A 19687-nucleotide genomic window follows, 5' to 3' on the forward strand; every position below is an offset into this window, starting at 1 on the left:
GTGAGTGACTTTACTTAGCCTAATGTCCTCAGGATTCATCCGTGTTATAGCAGGTGTCAGAATTTCTTTCCTTTTTAAGGCTGAATAATATTCTATTATATGTATAGACCATATTTTGCTTATCCATTCATCTGTTAGTAGGTATTTGGCTTGCTTCTGTGTTTCAGCTATTATGATTATTGCTGTGAACGGGGTTGTATAAATACCACTTTGAGACCTTGCTTTCAGTTCTTTTAGATAAATACCCAGAAGTGGAATTGCTGAATCATATGGTAATTGTTTTCAATTTTTTGAGGAACCACCATACTGTTTTTCACAGAGGCTGCACCATTTTATATTCCCACCAGCAGTGCACAGGGTTCCAATTATTCCACATCGTTGCCAACGCTTGTTATCTTCTAATTTTTTGGTAGTAATCATCATAATGGGCATGAGGGGATGTCTCCCTGTAACTCTGATTTGCATTTCCCTAAAGATTCATGATGTTGAGCATCTCTTCATATGCGTATAGGCTATTGTGTGTCTTTCAAGAAATGTGTATTCAAGTCCTTTGCCCAGTTTTGAGTTGGATTTTTATTGTTGTTGAGTTTGCCAATTATCTTTTAATTTATGTACCCATCAGGCACTCACTGAGTACCTGCTGTGGGGAGGCACAAGCCCAGATGTTGGAGATACAGAGTTGAGTAAAACAGGCACCCCATGTGCTCTGGGGGAACCCAGAGCTGGTAATGGAAGTCAGGTCACTAGCAAGAATTCAGTCCTTTGCCTGATAGAGATCCTGGCTCTGTTACTTTATGGAAGACCTTCTACAAAGGACCTTTTGGAGCTCAGTGTTCTCATCTGTAAATGGGGAGATAATAGCCATTTCGTGTAGTAGTTGCTGTGCCAATTAAGTAAATTAATGTGTGTAAAACTCACTAAATGTTAGAACTCTTCTTTCCCTTCCATTTAGTCTTTTGTGTCTTCTTGCCTGCTCATTGTACAGAAGAGGGGAAAGACCCTCTTCTCCCAGCATGGAAAATTAAAACCTTTCTTCCTGGCCATGTTTTTGGAAGTTAATTTGAGTAGGAGTGCCTTGCCATTATTAAAGGGCACATTTTTAACGAACAGTTGTCACTGAAGAACTTGTAATTTATGAGGAGTTAAATATTCAGCATGGAAAAGCATCTCCTCATGTCAGAACTTGTGCCCTGCCAAGGTTCAGCCCCTTTTGTATATTTGTCAGTTTTATTTACCAGAGTTTAATTAAAGGTTTTTTTTTTGAAAGATTTTATTTTTAAGTAATCTCTGTACCCAACATGGGGCTCGAACCCACAGCCCCGAGATCGAGTCTCATGCTCTGCTGACTGAGCCAACCAGGTGCCCCACAAGTGGGGTTTTCCCCCCTAAGGTCTGATAGAATCTGCTGTGTGTCTCTGCGGAAGATTACCTAAGCATGGAAAAATAACCAACAACGAAGCTGGTGTTCAGATCAAAATGAAACCATTTCGTAATCCCTTCACAGCATCTAGGGTGGCTGTAAAGAAAAGCATCTTAGGGACTCGTGAAGAAAGTTAGTAGGATAGTATCTTCTCTTGAAATAGCCAGGTTTCGCTCAGTACTGTTAAAATAGAAATGCAGTTTTTTTCCATTGGATCTAAATACGTATAGCAAATATTAAACTTGCTCATTTGCAGAGTAAAAACGAGAGATTTTTATAAAGAGAAAAAAACCCAAGTAAGTAAGTGATTGTTTTGTGAGTTTGTGCATTTTCTTGTTCAGAGCAAACAGCTGGCATATGTTTGCTTTTTTTTTTTTTTTTTTTTTACTATGGGCAATGTCGGACTATTTAAGGGCAAGCAACAGTATTTATTATTCCTTTGGGAAAATTGGAAAGGGACACCAATTTTAACTTGCCCTGGGATTGACTCATCTCACTACTGTATATAACAGATCAGAAACTTTTATGCATCAGCACACTTGAGGATCAGGAGTCTTTCATCTGGAGATTGCAGTTTTATGTCCTAAACTGTTAAGTAACTGTGACCTTAACAAGTGATTTCACTTTTTAGAATCCATTTCCTCAGTGGTAAAATGAGGAAGTTGAACTAGATTGCTAAGGTCTCTTCTGATTCTAAAATTTTATGATGCTATATTAAGCACATTTGTTCCTTTTGACACATTAGTGTAATTGACTGCTCTTGACCTATTAAGTTCTTCTGGGAGATACCAACCAGGCCTAGTAACTTCTGTCCCTTTTAAGATTTGTCTCTAAGCTGGTGGTATTAGAGTTACAGAGTCACAGGAATTCTCTAACACTTGTGTAAATGAGAATAGCTCAAATTATTCAGCTTTCCATGGTCCCTTTTTAAAAAATTTTTTTTTGCAGATGGAAGAACTTTGGGAGGCTGCTTATTTTCTGTTTAAGTAGCAGAAATATAAAATTTCACTCAAACTGAGCTGTGTAAAGGCATTCATAATTGCAGGTGGCTGCATCATGGCACAGAGTTTCATCCTCTAGAAAAATCACCTAATGCTCCAGATCTCTTTGCTTGAGTTAGATTTCATACCCGTCCTTCTCCTTTTAAAAACTGCTATAGACTGTAAAGTTCTGGGTACAACTTGTATTCTGCCCTATGTCATTGAGTCTGGTTTTTTTTTTTTTTTTTAATGTTTGAGAGAGAGAGACGGAGTGTGAGCAGGGGAGGGTCAGAGAGAGAGGGAGAGACAGAATCTGAAACAGGATCCAGGCTCTGAGCTGTCAGCACAGACCCTGACATGGTGTCTGAACTCACAGACCATGAGATCATGACCTGAGCTGAAGTCGGATGCCCAGCCGACTGAGCCACCCAGGCACCCTGTCATACATTGAGTCTTAAAAATATATACTTTTAAAGCACAGAATAATTTTGAAATGGTCATATCTGTCTGTTGATACCTTGTTTGGACTTCAGCAGACATTCTGAACTGAGTCTTGAATCACTTAAAATTCTACTTCTGACTTTGATAGAGAGATGTGGCAAAACTTTCTACTTTAGTATCTTATTGTATGATACTCTCAAACCAACACTTGAGGTTGGTAGACTGATTTCATAAATGGCTTTGTAAGGTCTCTACCAGTTAGAGATTGGAAGTACAATTTCCTTATGGCACTGTTTGAATTAAGGCGTCAAGTAATCTTCTGACCCTTCCTAAAGGACCCTGTGTCCTTTAGTGTCTGAGTGTGCATTTCAAATTGAGCTTTTTAAACAGTGACTATGCTATTTACTTATCTTTTATCTTTTGTACTCTATCCTTGCTAGAGATAGGCACTTTGTATTTTTAATCTTGGTGCTAATTTTAGCGTGATTTTACTCTGGCTTATTTAAAAAGTTATGTATTGTATATTTTGTTTGGTCTAAGTCTTAGGCTCCTACTACTGTATATTAAACATTTTTTAGGGTGTCTGTGTGGCTCAGTCGGTTAAATGTCTGACTTCGGCTTAGGTCATGATCTCACAGTTCATGGGCTCGAGCCCCGCATCAGGCTGTGTGCTGACAGCTAGCTCAGAGCCTGGAGCCTGTTTCAGATTCTGTCTCCCTCTCTCTCCGACCCTCCCCTGCTCATGCTGTCTCTTTCTCAATTAAAAAAAACAAAAAAAACCACACCCCATTTCTTATACTGTATCTCAGTATTCCATGATACTCTATGTAGAACACCACTATTTTCAGACGCTCTGTCCTCCTGAGCACACGTGAGGCATCGCTCCACCCTTGTAGGCCTGTGCCTTGGAAAGACAGAGTCAGCTCTCAGGAAGATGAACTCTCTTTTTCTTCTTTCCACTTTGGAAAATTGTTCTCGTGTGTATTCATTTCTGACAGGCTGCATGGCCTTTTCTCTTGGCTGGTCTTTTCATTATTCCTGAGTCTTTTAACCCTCTGCGGGAGATGGCGGGGTAAAGAAACAGAGGGGTGGTTTGGCATTTTGCTGTCATCACAGGCACCAGCCTCCATAGACTTCCCTCTCATGTTAAATATGTTATCCTGTGGGGCGCCTGGGTGGCTTAGTCGCTTGAGTGTCTGACTTTCGCTTAGGTCATGATCTCGCGGTTCGTGGGTTCGAGCCCCACATCGGGCTCTGTGCTGACTGCCAGCTCAGAGCCTGGAGCCTGTTTCAGTCTGTGACTCCCTCTCTTTCTGACCCTCCCCTGCTCACGCTGTCTCTCTCTCTCTCTCTCTCCTAGAAATAAATAAAACATTTAAAAAAAAAATGTTATCCTGTTACCCGTTAAGACAACCAGCTAGTTGTTGCTGAAACCAAATGGCTCCAGAGTTCTGCTTGGTCTTCTCCCTAGTTTAGCTCACTTGTTACTGCCCTGATTTGAAGCAGTGGGTCTTCTGTGGCTTGTACCTTCAACTGTGTCTGGTGACGCCTGGCACATTTTCCCTGTGCTCGAGTGGCAGGCTTCTGGGAGGCCAGAACAAAAGATGACCTTCGGTGGCTTCATGTCACTCATCATCAGTTCATACCAACTGACCCTCCTGTGCTCACCTCATACTCTGCTCTGGAGGAGATGCTCTCTGTCCCCTGCCCAGTGTTCTATGTCTTCATTCAGAAGACTAACAAAGTCTCTCAAAAGTGAAAATGTGAGACAATACTTTTTCTTCCCTGGATCTTAAATCTTAAACTATAGCCACTAGACTGTTTAAAAACCAAAGACTGTTGGGGCGCCTGGGTGGCTTAGTCGGTTGAGCGTCTGACTTTCGCTTAGGTCATGATCTCGCGGTTCGTGGGTTCGAGCCCCGCATCGGGCTCTCTGCTGACTGCCGGCTCAGAGCCTGGAGCCTGTTTCAGTCTGTGACTCCCTCTCTCTCTGACCCTCCCCAGCTCGCGCTGTCTCTCTCTCTCTCTCCTAGAAATAAATAAAAAACATAAAAAAAAATTAAAAAAAAAAAAACAAAAAAAAAAAACCAAAGACTGTTTACCAAAGCTTAGGGGGAAAAAATATCAGGTTAGTAAGAAATGTGGACCTGACTCTGCAGGTGCACCCTTACCCCCTCTTACCATCCTGCGGTTTTGCCCTCTGGTCCCCGAGCCTCCCTTTCCGTATGTATGCTTCTACCACAGCCTTCCTCACCTCTGCCTTGATTTCCTGCTGTCCGTCTGGGAGGGCAGCAAGCACGGTGCTGCTTCAGTGGAAAAATGCCCTCATTCCCCAATTTGTGCTTGAAGTGCTGCTCTTGCCACATTGGCCCTAAACCTGCTGGTCAGTAACTCGCCGGTTCCTCGCGTGTATCTTGAGACACGCTTTTAAATTTTCATCTGTAACTCAGTTTCTGTACTTGGCTTTGAGTTTTGTGGGGGTTATTTTCAGACTAGTAGTGTTGAGCTATCAGTTATGCTAGCCAGTGCCTTGTGCTGTAAGTAGGTCATCTTTATACATTACATATCCCCTGTCAAACATATTTTCAAGAGCCTCTTACTGCAGATGCTTCCCCCTTTTTATCTTAATGATTAAATTATTCACAGTTTTATATTCAAGATTTTACATTTTTTCTTTTCTTCAGATATGTGTTGTGATGGAGTTAGGAAGGTGAACATTGCACATCCAGGGAGATTTGGGGCACCTGGCAACTTTATTATCCCTGCCAAGAGGAAGGCTACTTCATTTATATTTTGCCTTAAATATATATTCTAGACCTGTCCAGTCCAGTAACCACAAGCCACGTATGGCAGTTGAGTACTTGAAATGTGTAAGTCCAAGCTGAGATGTGCTATAAATATAAAATAAATTGATGGATTATTGACAATGGATTTCAGAGACCTAGTAGGAAAAAAAAAATAATGTGACACAGCCTATTAATAATTCTAACACTAATTACATTTTTGAAATGATATTTTGGATATATTTGGTTAAATAAAATTTCAGCTCTTTTTAATTTTCTAAATGTGGTTACTAGAAAATTTAAAACTATACATTTGTCTCACATTATATTTCTATCAGACAGGACTGTTTTAGAAAGTATAGTAGTGTCAACATAGGTAATGATCTAACTTGAGACTTACAACTCTGATATCCCAGTTGCTAGACGTAGTAATTGAACAGTTTGCCCATAGTGTCATTGGTCTACTTTTAAGAGAAGCCTTTGGGCTGGGAAACTCTCTATTGCTGTCGTCTTTGTCAAAGGTTGAGAGAAAGTGAGATAGAATTGCTTGGTGCTTTAGTTTGAAAATTGCAGTATTGCATCATTTTACGGGTTCTTGTTTGGATGTTGAGTCAGTTCAGAACTTTTTTGTACTCTTAGTGTGTACCAAATACTTTCTTAGGTCCTTTGGATGCAATGACAGATCTCATCCCAGACCATGAGGAACTTAGTCATCCATGCTATGAGAACAAGAGAGGAGTGTGATTCATTGTTCAGTAATAGAAGACCGCACAGTGGCCAGTATAGTGCAGAGAAGGAGGGGGTAGGGCAGGAACAACGGTCAGGAAGGACCCCACGAGGAGGTGATGCATCTGCTTTAATTCTTTTAGAGAACATCCTAGAAGCCCTTCCCCAGGGGAATGCACAGTGCGTTGCAAACACAGCCCATCCTTGGGGGGTGAGGCATGACTGTGTAGTTCCTACCCCAAGAGAGTAAGCTCAGGTCAGCCAGGAAAGGAGATGTGTTAAACAGGCCTCATGCAGGCCCTTATCCATGGGGTTTTGATGGTCCTCTGTGAAGTTGAAATACTTTCCTGTTTTACTCAAGAATTGAAGAAAATATGTAAATGCTCTTCACTTCTGTCTTTTCTAGTTTTTTTCTGTACATAGATATGAAGGTTAATGAAACTGAAGTGGGGGAAAATCGAATAACTTGCCTTTCTTTAGTGGAAATAGGAACAGTTTGGAAAGCTACCAGAGTGTTGTGTAAGTGTGTTCAGTGGCTAAAGCCGACCAGCTCAGGTTACACTGCATCTCCCCTGTTGGGGGTGGGGGACAGCAAGTGACACAGCATAAAACAGATGCTTACATAACCATGACTCCAGGGGACAGCACTAAGCTGTGAATGGACCTTCCAAACTCCAGAATATGATATTAGAACACAGCCTTTGAATTTTTCTCTGAAGCTTGACTTGAAAGTGAGCTTCAGAAACCTCTCTCAGACTAGACTTTCCATTACTGTCAAACTTCTTTCCCCTTCCCTTCTGTTAGTTGTGAACTTTGATCATTTTAGAATTAGAAGGGGAAAAAAAAAAAGAAATAGAAAGGATCTCGGAAGTCTCTGAGTGCAGCTCTCACCAGGTAAGTCATGTAACCTATGTGGTGCTGGATTTCCTCACGGTCCCAATCAGAGCGGAGCTGAAACCCAGGTCTCCAGATGCCACTCTCCCGTGGCACACAGCCGGCTTCCAGAGGCTCAGTGTCCAACTCCCTCTCCTGGCAGATTCCCTTCATTGCAGGTTCTTCAACTCTCCTTTGCCTCCCGACAGAATTTCTAGAGTTAGTAAATAAAGGAGGATTTTGTTTTGCTCATGGGGCGACGTGTGCCACGAGGTGACCGGGTGTGGCGTGGGATGTGATTTGGCAGGGGAGACGCGATGCCCTGCTGGAGGGTGCCAGGCGTGCTGAGCTTGTGGGGCGCCCATCTTACCAGGAGGCTTCTCTCTCTGCACATGGCAGAGCATCCACTGTGGCTTGCCTTTCGCTTTGGATCCTTGCCCTTTCACTCAGGGAGTTTGGATTTGAAATCCAAAACAGTCAAACCACAAAAGGATGGAGTTGGAAATGGATCTTACTTAGTCCGGTTATAACTGAGGATACTGAGGCCTGGAAAGGGGTTAATTGCTAGTGCAGGGTCATCCAGCTGGGACAGAATCCATGTGTTAGCTCTCCAGTCTAACTCTCTTTTCATACTTTCATACTTTTTTTTTTAAATTTTTTTTTTTAATGTTTTATTTATTTCTAGGAGAGAGAGAGAGAGACAGCGTGAGCAGGGGAGGGTCAGAGAGAGAGGGAGACACAGAATCCAAAGCAGGCTCCAGGCTCCAAGCTGTCAGCACAGAGCCCAACGCGGGGCCCGAACCCACTAACCGCGAGATCATGACCTAAGCGAAAGTCGGATGCTTAACTGACTAAGCCACCCAGGCGCCCCTTTACTTTCATACTTTTTAAAGTCATAACATTTTTATAGCAATAAATAAAAACAACAATAAAACAAAAGTGAGTAAACAAAGCCTTAAAAAATCAGAGAATTATGAAGAACATTATTTCATTTGAACATAATTTATACCATGCTTATTTTTGGGAATTGCTTATTTTGAGAAATCTCTTGTTTCTGTAAATTGCTTAAGCTTTTTTATGTTATGAGGGAGAAGGTGGAGTTTAGACATTACTAAAATACCTCCTATAATAAAAACTTTACATTATGGAGAATTTCAAATGTGCACAGAAGTAGAATACTGTTGTCACCTAACTGAACAAGTTGTCAACTCATCAGTTGTAGCTCATGTAAGTTTTAGCGTGCTGTAGTCAGACTTGTGTGTTTTTTACAGCAATTTTGCCCTTGCCAGTAAAATGTCTTTTTCCTTTTAAGAAAATATAGCACTTTTATTTATTATTCATAGAATTATGCTCTTTGTGGTGTGAAGTATTTCTATCTCAAGTGCTTATCCTAAAAAAATTTTTTAATGTTTATTTTTGAGAGACAGAAAGTGCATGCTCACTAATGGGGAAGGGTCAGAGAGAGAGGGAGAGAGAATCCGAAGCAGGCTTCGTGCTGTCAGCACAGAGCCCAGTGTGGGGCCCAAACCCACAAACCGTGAGATCATGACCTGAGCTGAAGTCAGTTGCTCAACCGACTGAGCCACCCAGGCTCCCCATCCTAAAAATTTCTTTGAGTTGACTTAGTCCAAAACAGAATTTTTATCTTTGTCACCACATTAAGAAGCTAGCTACTGTGACTTTAATTTTAGTGACTTCAGGTAGAAGTTTTAATGTTTATCTTTAAAGACTGTTTTTTTAAGTTTATACTTTTTTTTGAGAGAGAGAGAGTGAGAGAGAGCAGGGGAGTAGAGAGAGAGAGGGAGAAAGAGAGAGAGTATCCCAAGCAGGCTGTCTACACTGTCAGTGTGGAGCCCATTGTGGGGCTTGAACTCAGGAACCATGAGATCATGACCAGAGTTGAAACCAAGAGTCAGATGCCCAGCTGACTAAGCCACCTGGGTGCCCCAGTGTTTGTTAATTTTTGAGACAGAAAGAATGAATATGGGTGGGGGAGGGGCAGAGAGGGGGACAGAGGATCAGAAGCGGGCTCTGTTCTGACAGCAGAGAGCCTGATGAGATGCTCGAACTCACAAACCACAAGATCATGACCTGAACTGAAGTCAGATGCTCAACCAACTGAGCCACACAGGTGCTCCTAAACAGGTAGAAATTCGTTTTTAGTTACGGGATAGTCAGGAGTGGGTTTTTCCTGATGAGCCACTGTGTGTGCATATACACGTCCCATGATGGCCCCATGTGCTGTGTTTATGTTCCTGTGTGGAAGACAGTGCAGCATAGTGTTTTCTTTGTGGTTCAAGCCATTTTACTGTGGCTTTAAAAATCATTAGTGTTTTAGGGGCACCTGGGTGGCTCAGTCGGTTGAGTGTTCGGCTTCGGCTCAGGTCATGGTCTCACAGTCACGGGTTCGAGCCCTGCATCGGGCTCTGTGCTGACAGCTAGCTCAGAGCCTGGAGCCTGTTACTGATTCTGTGTCTCCTTCTCTCTCTGACCCTCCCCTGTTCACGCTGTCTCTTTCTCTCTCAGAAATAAATAAAACATTAAGAAAATATTTAAAAAAAATCATTGTTTTTTCTTTCTCAAGAAATTATATCTGTTCATCAAATTCTTTCCTTGAGAAACCCAAGGAAGACAGAAAAGATATAAAAACTACTGATAATCCCATCACCTGGAGATGATTATTAGTCCTTTGTTACATTTCCTTCCAATTCGAGTTTTTTTTTTTTTTTTTTTTTACGTTTGTTTATTTTGAGAGAGAGAGGGGGAGAGAGAATCCCAAGCAGGCTTAATGCTGTCAGTGCAGAGCCTGATGTGGGGCTCCATCTCATGAACCAGGAGATCATGACCTGAGCTGAAATTAAGAGTCTAACCCTTTACTGACTCAGCCACCCAGGTGCCCCCAATTCAAGAGTTTTTAACTGCTTAGAAATCACAATAAATTTTTACTAATTTTTTAATTAAAAAAAATTTTTAATGCTTATTTTTGAGAGAGTCAGACCACGAGTGGGGGAGGGGCAGAGAGAGAGAAAGAGAGAGAGAGGAAGGGAGACCCAGAATCTGAAGCAAAAGCAAACTCTAGGCTCTGAGGTGTCAGCACAGAGCCTGATGAGGGCTCAAAGTCATGAGCCTTGAGATCATGATCCAAGCCAAAGTCAGATGCTCTGCCAACTGAGTCATCCAGGCATCCCTAAATTTTTACTTTTTTTTTTTTTTAACGTTTTATTTATTTTGAGAGAGTCAGAGTGTGAGTGGGGGAGGGACAGAGAGACAAAGACACAGAATCTGAAGCAGGCTCCAGGTCTGAGCTGTCAGCACAGAGCCTGACGTGGGGCTGGAACACACAAATGGTGAGATCATGACCTGAGCTGAAGTTGGACAGTTAACCGACTGGGCCACCCAGGCGCCCTATTTTTACTAATTCTTATTCTGTGCTGACTTGTGAACTCTAAAACTCATAAGAGGGCAAATCTACAACAGTTACCAACAGCCTGGTGACTTTGCCTCTTCTTAGCAAAAAAAAATACACCATTGCAGGGCAGTGGTGAGGCTTTATTTATGCTTTTGGCATTTTCAAAATGAACTTCTGGTTTACACATCAGAATCTTCACTCCTCTTAGTAAATAGAGTAAATATTGGGGTTGGTGAAGTTAGAGTGTCAAGGCAGAGATAACATTTTAAGTTTATGATTTGTTTCCTACTCACTTTACAGAATTCTTAAAAAATTTTTTTTAATCTTTTATTTATTTCTGAGAGACACAGAGAGAGAGAGACAGCGTGAGCAGGGGAGGGTCAGAGAGAGGGAGATACAGAATCTAATTGAGGCTCCAGGCTCTGAGCTAGCTGTCAGCACAGAGCCTGACGTGGGGCTTGAACCCACAAACCGTGAGATCCTGACCTGAGCTGAAGTCGGACGCTTAACCGACTGAGCCACCCAGGCACCCCACTTTTCAGAATTCTTAACTGGTTAATTTTCAAGGAGAGAATACTAAGAAAAGATGTTTGAAAATGAACCAGAATGAAAACTTACCAGCTTGAAGTATATACAAATGTGTTTTTGATGGTGAGCCGAGAACTCAGGTGGACGTGCTTTTCTCTGCGCACCAGCACCGTTTATGCGGGTCAGCGGTACAGGAAGATGTTGCTCATCTGAGGTGGGAGAGCCCTCTGGGAGAAGGTGCATTTCTTGAGTCACGAGCTCTAGATTCAGAGATCTAGAACCTTCAGGGTTTTTTCTAAGGTCGTGAGGTTGCATCCTAGAGATAGACACATCAGAATTCCTCTTTGTGATATCATCATGACCTCACAGGCAGGGCCGCTCAAAATGTTTGTGCAACTTTTGGCAGGATATGAGCTCAGGCCTGGCCCGATTCTACAGACACCATGAGGTACCAGCTTCTCATATTGGTAGATTGTATTGACTTTCCTGCAACTTCCGTAGATTAAAAAAATAAAGACGTTAGTGGTAGGCCCTCTTTATTTTATGGAAGATTATATAATGGTAAAAAAAAAATCATTGTTTTAAAATATCCTCTGGCAGGACAGTTAAAAACAGAAAACTCAGTAGTGGTGCAGAAGTATTTTACTGTGTGAATGGGTATGTGTTTAATCAGTGGCTCTATTTGCTATGAATTTACTATTAATTTTTCTGTTTCCTGCAAATAAACCTGACATGTTTGTTGTTTGAAAGTCTATCTTCAGCATAAGGGCAAGTAACAATTTGAAATGATTAGACGTGGTTATCCGACTTGGTATAAATTAATTATGACCCAGAGGCTTGCTTAAATTCAGACACATCACAATAGAGAAGTTGTTATTATTTGTTTTTGAATTTATTGTTTTGCTCTTTTTACTCGTTTTAGTTGGAGTCGGAAAAGAAAGTGTTGGTTCGCACAAATGCCTAGAAATATAGTCTCTGATGGTTAACACATAGAATTTTCTCAAGGACTGTCCTCCTTTAAACAAAAACTTCAAAAATCTGGTGTTCCTATGTGCTGGGTGCAAGCGCTTGATAAATTAGCCCTCCCATCTTTTTTAAGTAGGTATTGAGACTCTTCTAACTTTGATTCTGTGAGCTTAAGTTGAGAGATTATTAGGTGGTCAAAAAAGTTTTTTTTTGCTTTGTTACTGCTTTTCCCCTCACAAAGCATGTCAGTATTAGACTCAGCATCCCATTTTTTGAAGTAGATTTCTCTTTAAACTTTTTTTTTTAATGTTTTATTTATTTCTAGGAGAGAGAGAGAGAGAGAGAGAGAGAGAGACAGCGTGAGCAGGGGAGGGTCAGAGAGAGAGGGAGTCACAGACTGAAACAGGCTCCAGGCTCTGAGCCAGCAGTCAGCACAGAGCCCGACGCGGGGCTCGAACCCACGAACCGTGAGATCATGACCTAAGCGAAAGTTGGACGCTTAACCGACTAAGCCACCCAGGCACCCCAAAGTAGATTTCTCTTTAAAGTGTTGTCCTATGTACTTCCCTCTGTAACAGTCATATCTCCCAGTTTTCTTAAACATGTAGGACTTAGAGTCTTAAAACATTGACTTTCTTTGAGGCTAGGAACCCTTTATGGGTCCACTAGGTGTGTTTCCTTTCAAATGTGTCTCTTTAAGTGGGACGTCTTTAAGACAGCTTCTTAAATGAGCCATCCTGTAAACATAGGTTACAGAAACTTGAAACTGCTCATTTTGAAGTGAATTTTAGCTACGGGGACATTTAACTACTTTAGATCAATTTTCATTATTACAAACATTTCTGTCTTTTTTAGGATATATATATTTTTTCAGGATATATTTTTATGCAGGGAGAATGGAACTGAATCTTTGATTAAAAAACTTTTTTTTTAAATTTATTTTTGATGAAGAAAGAGAGAAAAAGAGAACAAATGGGAGAGGGTCAGAGAGAGAGGGAGACATAGTATCCAAAGCAGGTTCTGCACTGAGAGCAAAGAACCGGACATGGACCTCGAACCCACAAACTGTGAGATCATGACCTCAGCTGAAGTCAGATGCTTAACTGACTGAGCCACTCAGGCGCCCCAGATCTTTGCTTTTAGAATTCCTGTTCCCTCTGCAAAACCTCTTTCATGGAAGGGTTATCCATGTGGGGTCTGAATGGTAGTGGGTCAGTCCTAGCAGAGGGGGAGTGACCCCAGAGCATCTTAGAATGACAGTTTGCTAGTTTCCTGGGGCATCTGGAACAAAGTTTGCTCATTGTGCTTTGCATAATGTTCAATGGCTCTGGCTTCACTTCCAACCTTGGAATTCACTACTCTAGTCATGTTTCTATTCTTATTTTTCCTCTTTCCAAGGTCTTGGTAACCCATTGGTTTTTTTCCTAATAGCAATTTTTTTCTTTATCTGGATGTTTTTATGAGGCTTATTAAAAGGAGTAATAACTGCAGGGCTGCCTGGGTGGCTCAGTCGATGGAGCGTCCGACTTCTGCCCAGGCCATAATCTCATGGTTTGTGAGTTCTAGCCCCACATTGAGCTCATTGCTGTCAACGCCCAGTCTGCTTGGGATCCTCTGTCCCCTTTCTCTCTGGCTCTCCCCCACTAGCATGTGCATTGTCTCTCTCAAAAATAAATAAAATGAAATAAATGCTCTCTCTCTCTCAAAAAAAAAAAAAAGTAACTACAGTAAGCTTAATATTCTATGTTTGGAGAAGGGTGCTGTCTTGAACTGTATCCATACCTCTGGAAATTTGTTAGGATCAAAGACTGATATTTCTGTAATTTCCTGTTAAAATACTGGGTAGCAAGAGAAGTTCTTTCTGATAGGAAAGTGGGGTGCTTGGGTTCTTAGAAATAATAGCTAACTGTTGCGGTGCTTACTATGTACTGGCATTATCCTCGTCACTTGGACCTCCCCAGGTGCCGGTCTTTTCCAGTATCTAACACACTCAACAGATGTGTACCAAATCTTGACTTCCCAGAGGGCAGAGCACATTTGTTTTTGTTGGGTGGAGGAGAATATTTCTACTTCCCGGAATCCTAACTTGGAGTAAAGCTGACATTCTCAAAAAATGTAAAGCACACTTCTTTTTGTGGAAATACCAAAGAGGATGGGTCTTCTAAAGTTATTTGCTCCTCTGAAATAAATATCTTGTCCTTCTAAGATTTGTTATTTAGGTCAGATCTCAGAGTTAAATCATAAGCTAGGATATTAATCTACTTCAAAATTTTTGCTTACTTGAGGCCTGGGTTTTTTTGTTTTTTTTTTTTTAATTTTTATTTTTGGTCTCTTAAACCTGTAGGTTACACGGGAAAAAGAACAAAGCCCTGTTCCTCTAGTGTTGATGTTTAGCAACAAAGCTTCCTGTTAGGTGAAATGTAAACCTTTTCATGAGAAGAGAATCAGAACCATCTATATGTCCTGGAGTCCTCCCTGGTACGGAGTTGGTGCTTGGAAGTAGATCTCCGTGCCTGTATCTCCCATTTGAGAATGTACAAGCAAAATAGTAGCTATTTTTGACTGTTCAAAAGTGACTTCTAGAGATAAATGGTTTACAAATAGTTCTTGGCTTGAAAATATATTGGAACTATGGCATCAGTCAGTGATGTAAAACATAGGATTCTAGGGGTTAGTGTATAGTCTGGTACAGTATTATGGTTTGGAAATTGAGACTGTAAAGTAATGTGACTGGCTTTTAAAAATGGGGGTACCTGGGTGGCTCGGTCCATTGAACATTCAACTCTTTTTTAGGTCTCCCATCCCTACTTTAAAAAAAATTATTTTAAAATTTATTTTCAAATTAGTATATAGTGCAACAGTGATTTCAAGAGTAGATTCCTTAATGTCCCTTAACCATTTAGCCCATCCCCCCCTCACAACCCCTCCAACAATCCTGTTTGTTCTCTATATTTAAGAGTCTCTTATGTTTTGTCCGTCCCTGTTTTTATATTATTTTTGTTTACCTTCTCTTATATTCATCTGTTTTTTAATCTAAATTCATCATATGTGTGAAGTCATATATTTGTCCTCTGACTAATTTCATTTATCATAATACCCTCCAGATCCATCCACATAGTTGCAAATGGCAAGATTTCATTCTTTATGATTGCTGAGTAATACTCCATTTTGTGTGTGTGTGTGTGTGTGTGTGTGTGTGTGTGTGTGTGTGTATGTATACACACCACATCTTATCTTCTTTATCCATTCATCTGTCGATGGACATTTGAGCTCTTTCCATACTTTGGCTATTGTTGATAGCGCTGCTGTAAACATTGGGGTGCGTGTGCCCTTTTGAAACAGCACACCTGTATCCCTTGGATAAATACCTGGTAGTGCAGTTGCTGGGTTGTAGGGTAGTTCTATTTTTAATTTATTGAGAAACCTCCACACTATTTTCCAGAGTGGCTGCACCAGTTTGCATTCCCACCAGCAGTGCAAGAAAGTTCCTCTTTCTCCACATCCTTGCCAACATCTGTTGTTGCCTGAGTTCATGTTAGCCATTCTGACAGGTGTGAGGTGGTATCTCATTGTGGTTTTGATTTGTATTTCCCTGATGATGAGCAATATTGAGCATTTTTTCATGTGTCGGTTGGACATCTGGATGTCTTCTTTAATTTTTTGTTAAAATGTTTTATTTATTTTGGAGAGAGAGACAGCGTGAGCAGGGAAGGGTCAGGGAGAGAGGGAGACACAGAATCCGAAGCAGGCTCCAGGCTCTGAGCTAGCTGTCAGCACAGAGCCCGACGCGGGGCTCGAACCCACGAACCGCGACATCATGACCTGAGCCGAAATTGGACACTCAGCCGACTGAGGCACCCAGGTGCCCCCCTGGATGTCTTCTTTGGAGAAATGTCTTTTCATGTCTTTTGCCCATTTCTTCACTGCATTATTTGTTTTTTGGGTGTTGAGTTTGATAAATCCTTTATAGATTTTGGATACTGACTCTTTATCTGATATGTCATTTGCAAATATCTTCTCCCATTCCTTCGGTTGCCTTTTAGTTTTGCTGATTGTTTCCTTTGCTGTGCAGAAGCTTCTTATTTTAATGAGATTCCAGTAGTTCACTTTTGGTTTTGTTTCCCTTGCCTCTAGAGAACGTTGAGTAAGAAGTTGCTGCAGCCAGAGTCAGAGGTTTTTGCCTGCTTTCTCCTCCAGGATTTTGATGGCTTCCTGTCTTACATTTAGGTCTTTCATCTATTTTGAGTGTATTTTTGTGTATGGTGTAGGAAGGTGGTCCAGGTCCATTCTTCTGCATGTCGCTGTCCAGTTTTCCCAGTACCATTTTGCTGAAGAGACTGTCTTTATTCCATTGGATATTCTTTCCTGCTTTGTCAAAGATTAGATGGCCGTATGTTTGTGGGTCCATTTCTGGGCGAGCATCCAACTCTTGATTTCAGCTCAGATCATGATCTCATGCTTTGTGGATCGAGCCCTGTGTTGGGCTCTATGCTGACAATGTTGAGCCTGCTTGGGATTCTCCTTTTCCCTCTCTCTCTGCCCCTCCCCCCCCTCTGAAAATAAATATTTTAAAAAATGGAAAAAGGGGCTCCTGGCTGGTTCAGGCAGTGGAGCATGTGGTCCTGAATTTGAGCCCCATGTTGAGTGTAGAGATTACTTAAATAAACTTTAAATAAATGAAAAAAATACACCAGCACTTAGGTTCTGTCATCTGGGGAAGTGTTGTTCATTTATTACAGTGATAGAGCCATTAGTAATTCTGGGAAGAACTCTTATAATTGCATATGTACCTTATATACACTTTTACTATGTTAAGTAGTTACATATCATGTTTTATTTTTTTTCTGCACATTATATTTTAAAGTTTTTTGTTTTTGTTTTTTTTTTTTTTAATATTTTTATTTTATTTCTAGGAAAGAGAGAGACAGCGTGAGCAGGGGAGGGTCAGAGAGAGAGGGAGACACAGACTCCGAAATAGGCTTCAGGCTCTGAGCTGGCAGTCAGCACAGAGCCCGACGCGGGGCCCGAACGCACGAACCGCGAGATCATGACCTAAGCGAAAGTCGGACGCTTAACCGACTAAGCCACCCAGGCGCCCCTAAAGTTTTTTTTTAATACAAATTTTAGAAGCAGCTAGTAGTGTTTTAGAGCCAAGTCCAGTGAAGAGCGGTGAGAGACTGAGGTGGTCATTACCACTTAGGGTCACCAATAAAGTACAACTTACAAACTGTCTCTGAAGTTAATTCTAAAAGAGGAGTCAAAGATACTTTTGACCAAAGCAGTATTATTGAGATAACCTTAAAATTTACTCAAGTGATTACATTCAGCAAGTAGATTCTTCCTGAATGGAGGAGGTTCTAGAATAGTGCTGTCCAATAGAACTTTCTGGGATGGTAGAAATTGTTATATGTTGTGTGGTTATTGAGCACTTGAAATGTGGCTGGTGTGACTGAGGAACTGAATTTTTATTTCATTTTATAAGAATTTAAAGTTAAAAAAAATTTTAATGTTTTGTTTATTTCTGAGAGAGAGAGAGAGACACAGAGTAAGCAGGGGAGTGTCAGAGAGGCAGGTACAGAATCTGAAGCGGGCTCCAGGCTCAGAGCTGTCAGCACAGAGCCCGATGCGGAGCTCCAACCCACGAACCCTGAGATCATGACCTGAGCCAAAGTTGGATGCTTAACCAACTGAGTCACCTAGGCGCCCCTATAAGAATTTTTTTTTTAAATGTTTTTTATTTATTTCTAGGAGAGAGAGAGAGACAGCGTGAGCAGGGGAGGGTCAGAGAGAGAGGGAGTCACAGACTGAAACAGGCTCCAGGCTCTGAGCTGGCAGTCAGCACAGAGCCCGACGCGGGGCTCGAACCCACGAATCGCGAGATCATGACCTAAGCGAAAGTCGGACGCTTAACCGACTAAGCCACCCAGGCGCCCCACCTGCAAGAATTTAAAGTTTAAACAGCACATGTGGCTAGTGACTACCATACTGGATAGGGTGCATCTAGAACATTTAGCTTTCAGTGTGACTTATGGATTGGCATGAACAGTTGATGGTAAGACACTATAAAAAATCTTAAAAAAAATTTTTTAATGTTTATTTTTGAGAGAGAGAGAGAGAGAGGGAAAGGGAGAGAGACTGAGTGTGAGCAGGGGAGGGGCAGAGAGAGAGGGAGACCCAGAATCCAAAGCAGGCTCCAGGCTCTGACTGTCAGCACAGAGCCGGACGTGGGGCTTGAACTCACAGACTGGGAGATCATGACCTGAGCCGAAGTCAGATGCTTAACTGACTGAGCCCTTTAAAATTCCAGGCACCCCTATAAAAATCCTAAAACAGTTATTTTACCAGCAAAAATGAGTATATTCTGGAATAGCAGAGAATTGCAATTCAAGACAAGCAGGCCGTAGCAAAAACCATAGGCTAGTCCAACAAAGTAAGAAGCACTTTATTTTATGGAGAAGGTGGAAGTTGGGAAGGGTAAGTTTGAGAAGAGTCCATTGGAGAAAGGCAAGAGTTCAGGGTCATGACTGTTTCTCTTTGGCTGAGTGAGGTAGTCAAATTCGTCGACGGGATGCAGTGTACATCTTTTGCTGTTGGGGCCTGTAATTGAGGATTCTTTCCTGTTGAAAGTTCTGTCGGGATCTGTCATTTACAATTCCTCACTGGTACTGCTTGAGACCCCCCCACCCCCCACCTTCTGGCCCCCTGACTCCTTGTTAGTCAGATTACCCTTTATTCATGTTCATGTTCACATTATTGAGGCAAAGTAGGTCGTGGGATTTCTGGTCCATCCCACCCCATGTGGAGAGTAGTAGAGAGGCCAGAATTTGTCATTTATCTTCAGTGGTATCTAATTTTTATAGCCCTTGGAAATTTATCCTTGCTAAGGTGTTATGTGAAGGATTTGAGATGAGAACCTTCCTTTGTATTTCCATTTTGATCACTGACTTCAAATGCTCCTGATTCCTCTTTGTGAAATTTAAGACCTGCCCCTGGCAGCCCCCATCTGTTACTTGTACCCACGGTTGGAGTGAGGGAGGGCTTGGGATGCCACTAGAAAAAGCCTACCAACCCTTGGTTTAAATCTGTGCTTGACAATGATAGCCAGGTTAAGATCACTGAAATGAACAACTGAAATAAATTTAGGGTTTAAGGGGAAACTCTAGACCTCTTTCATTTCCTACCACTAGAATTTTGAAGTAAAAGCTGATCATAGTAAATTTCCTTGATTGAACTCTAAGGCGCTTGTCTAACCTGATTTATTGCAAGAATCTTCTGATGTTAGCCAAACCAAGCTGCTCAGTGTCTTACATGCTTTATACCCTTCCTTCGTCCTTCCTCTCCTCCTCTGGAGGCTTTTCTCCATGACTTTTTTTTTTTTTAATATTTTATTTCTAGGAGAGAGAGAGAGAGACAGCGTGAGCAGGGGAGGGTCAGAGAGAGAGGGAGTCACAGACTGAAACAGGCTCCAGGCTCTGAGCTGGCAGTCAGCACAGAGCCCGACACGGGGCTCGAACCCACGAACCGCAAGATCATAACCTAAGCGAAAGTTGGACGCTTAACC

The 19687-nt window shown here is 41.7% G+C and overlaps 1 protein-coding gene across 8 annotated transcripts in view; it reads left to right on the forward strand.

The window, feature by feature from the left end:
- The window catches only part of CLIP1 (CAP-Gly domain containing linker protein 1), a 131155-nt gene that overhangs the window by 10229 nt on the left and 101239 nt on the right, over positions 1–19687 (forward strand). Inside the window, exon 1 of one of the 8 annotated variants that reach the window (XM_039237734.1) lies at positions 4930–7244. The exons of the other annotated variants lie outside the window; for them this stretch is intronic. The gene's annotated coding sequence lies outside the window, so the exon portion shown is untranslated. Of the gene's footprint in view, positions 1–4929; positions 7245–19687 lie in introns of those variants that run through there. 8 annotated transcript variants of the gene reach the window in all.

This window comes from Hyaena hyaena, unplaced genomic scaffold (genome assembly GCF_003009895.1).
Source record: "Hyaena hyaena isolate Hyena2069 unplaced genomic scaffold, ASM300989v1 scaffold_0, whole genome shotgun sequence".
Taxonomy (NCBI): domain Eukaryota; kingdom Metazoa; phylum Chordata; class Mammalia; order Carnivora; family Hyaenidae; genus Hyaena; species Hyaena hyaena.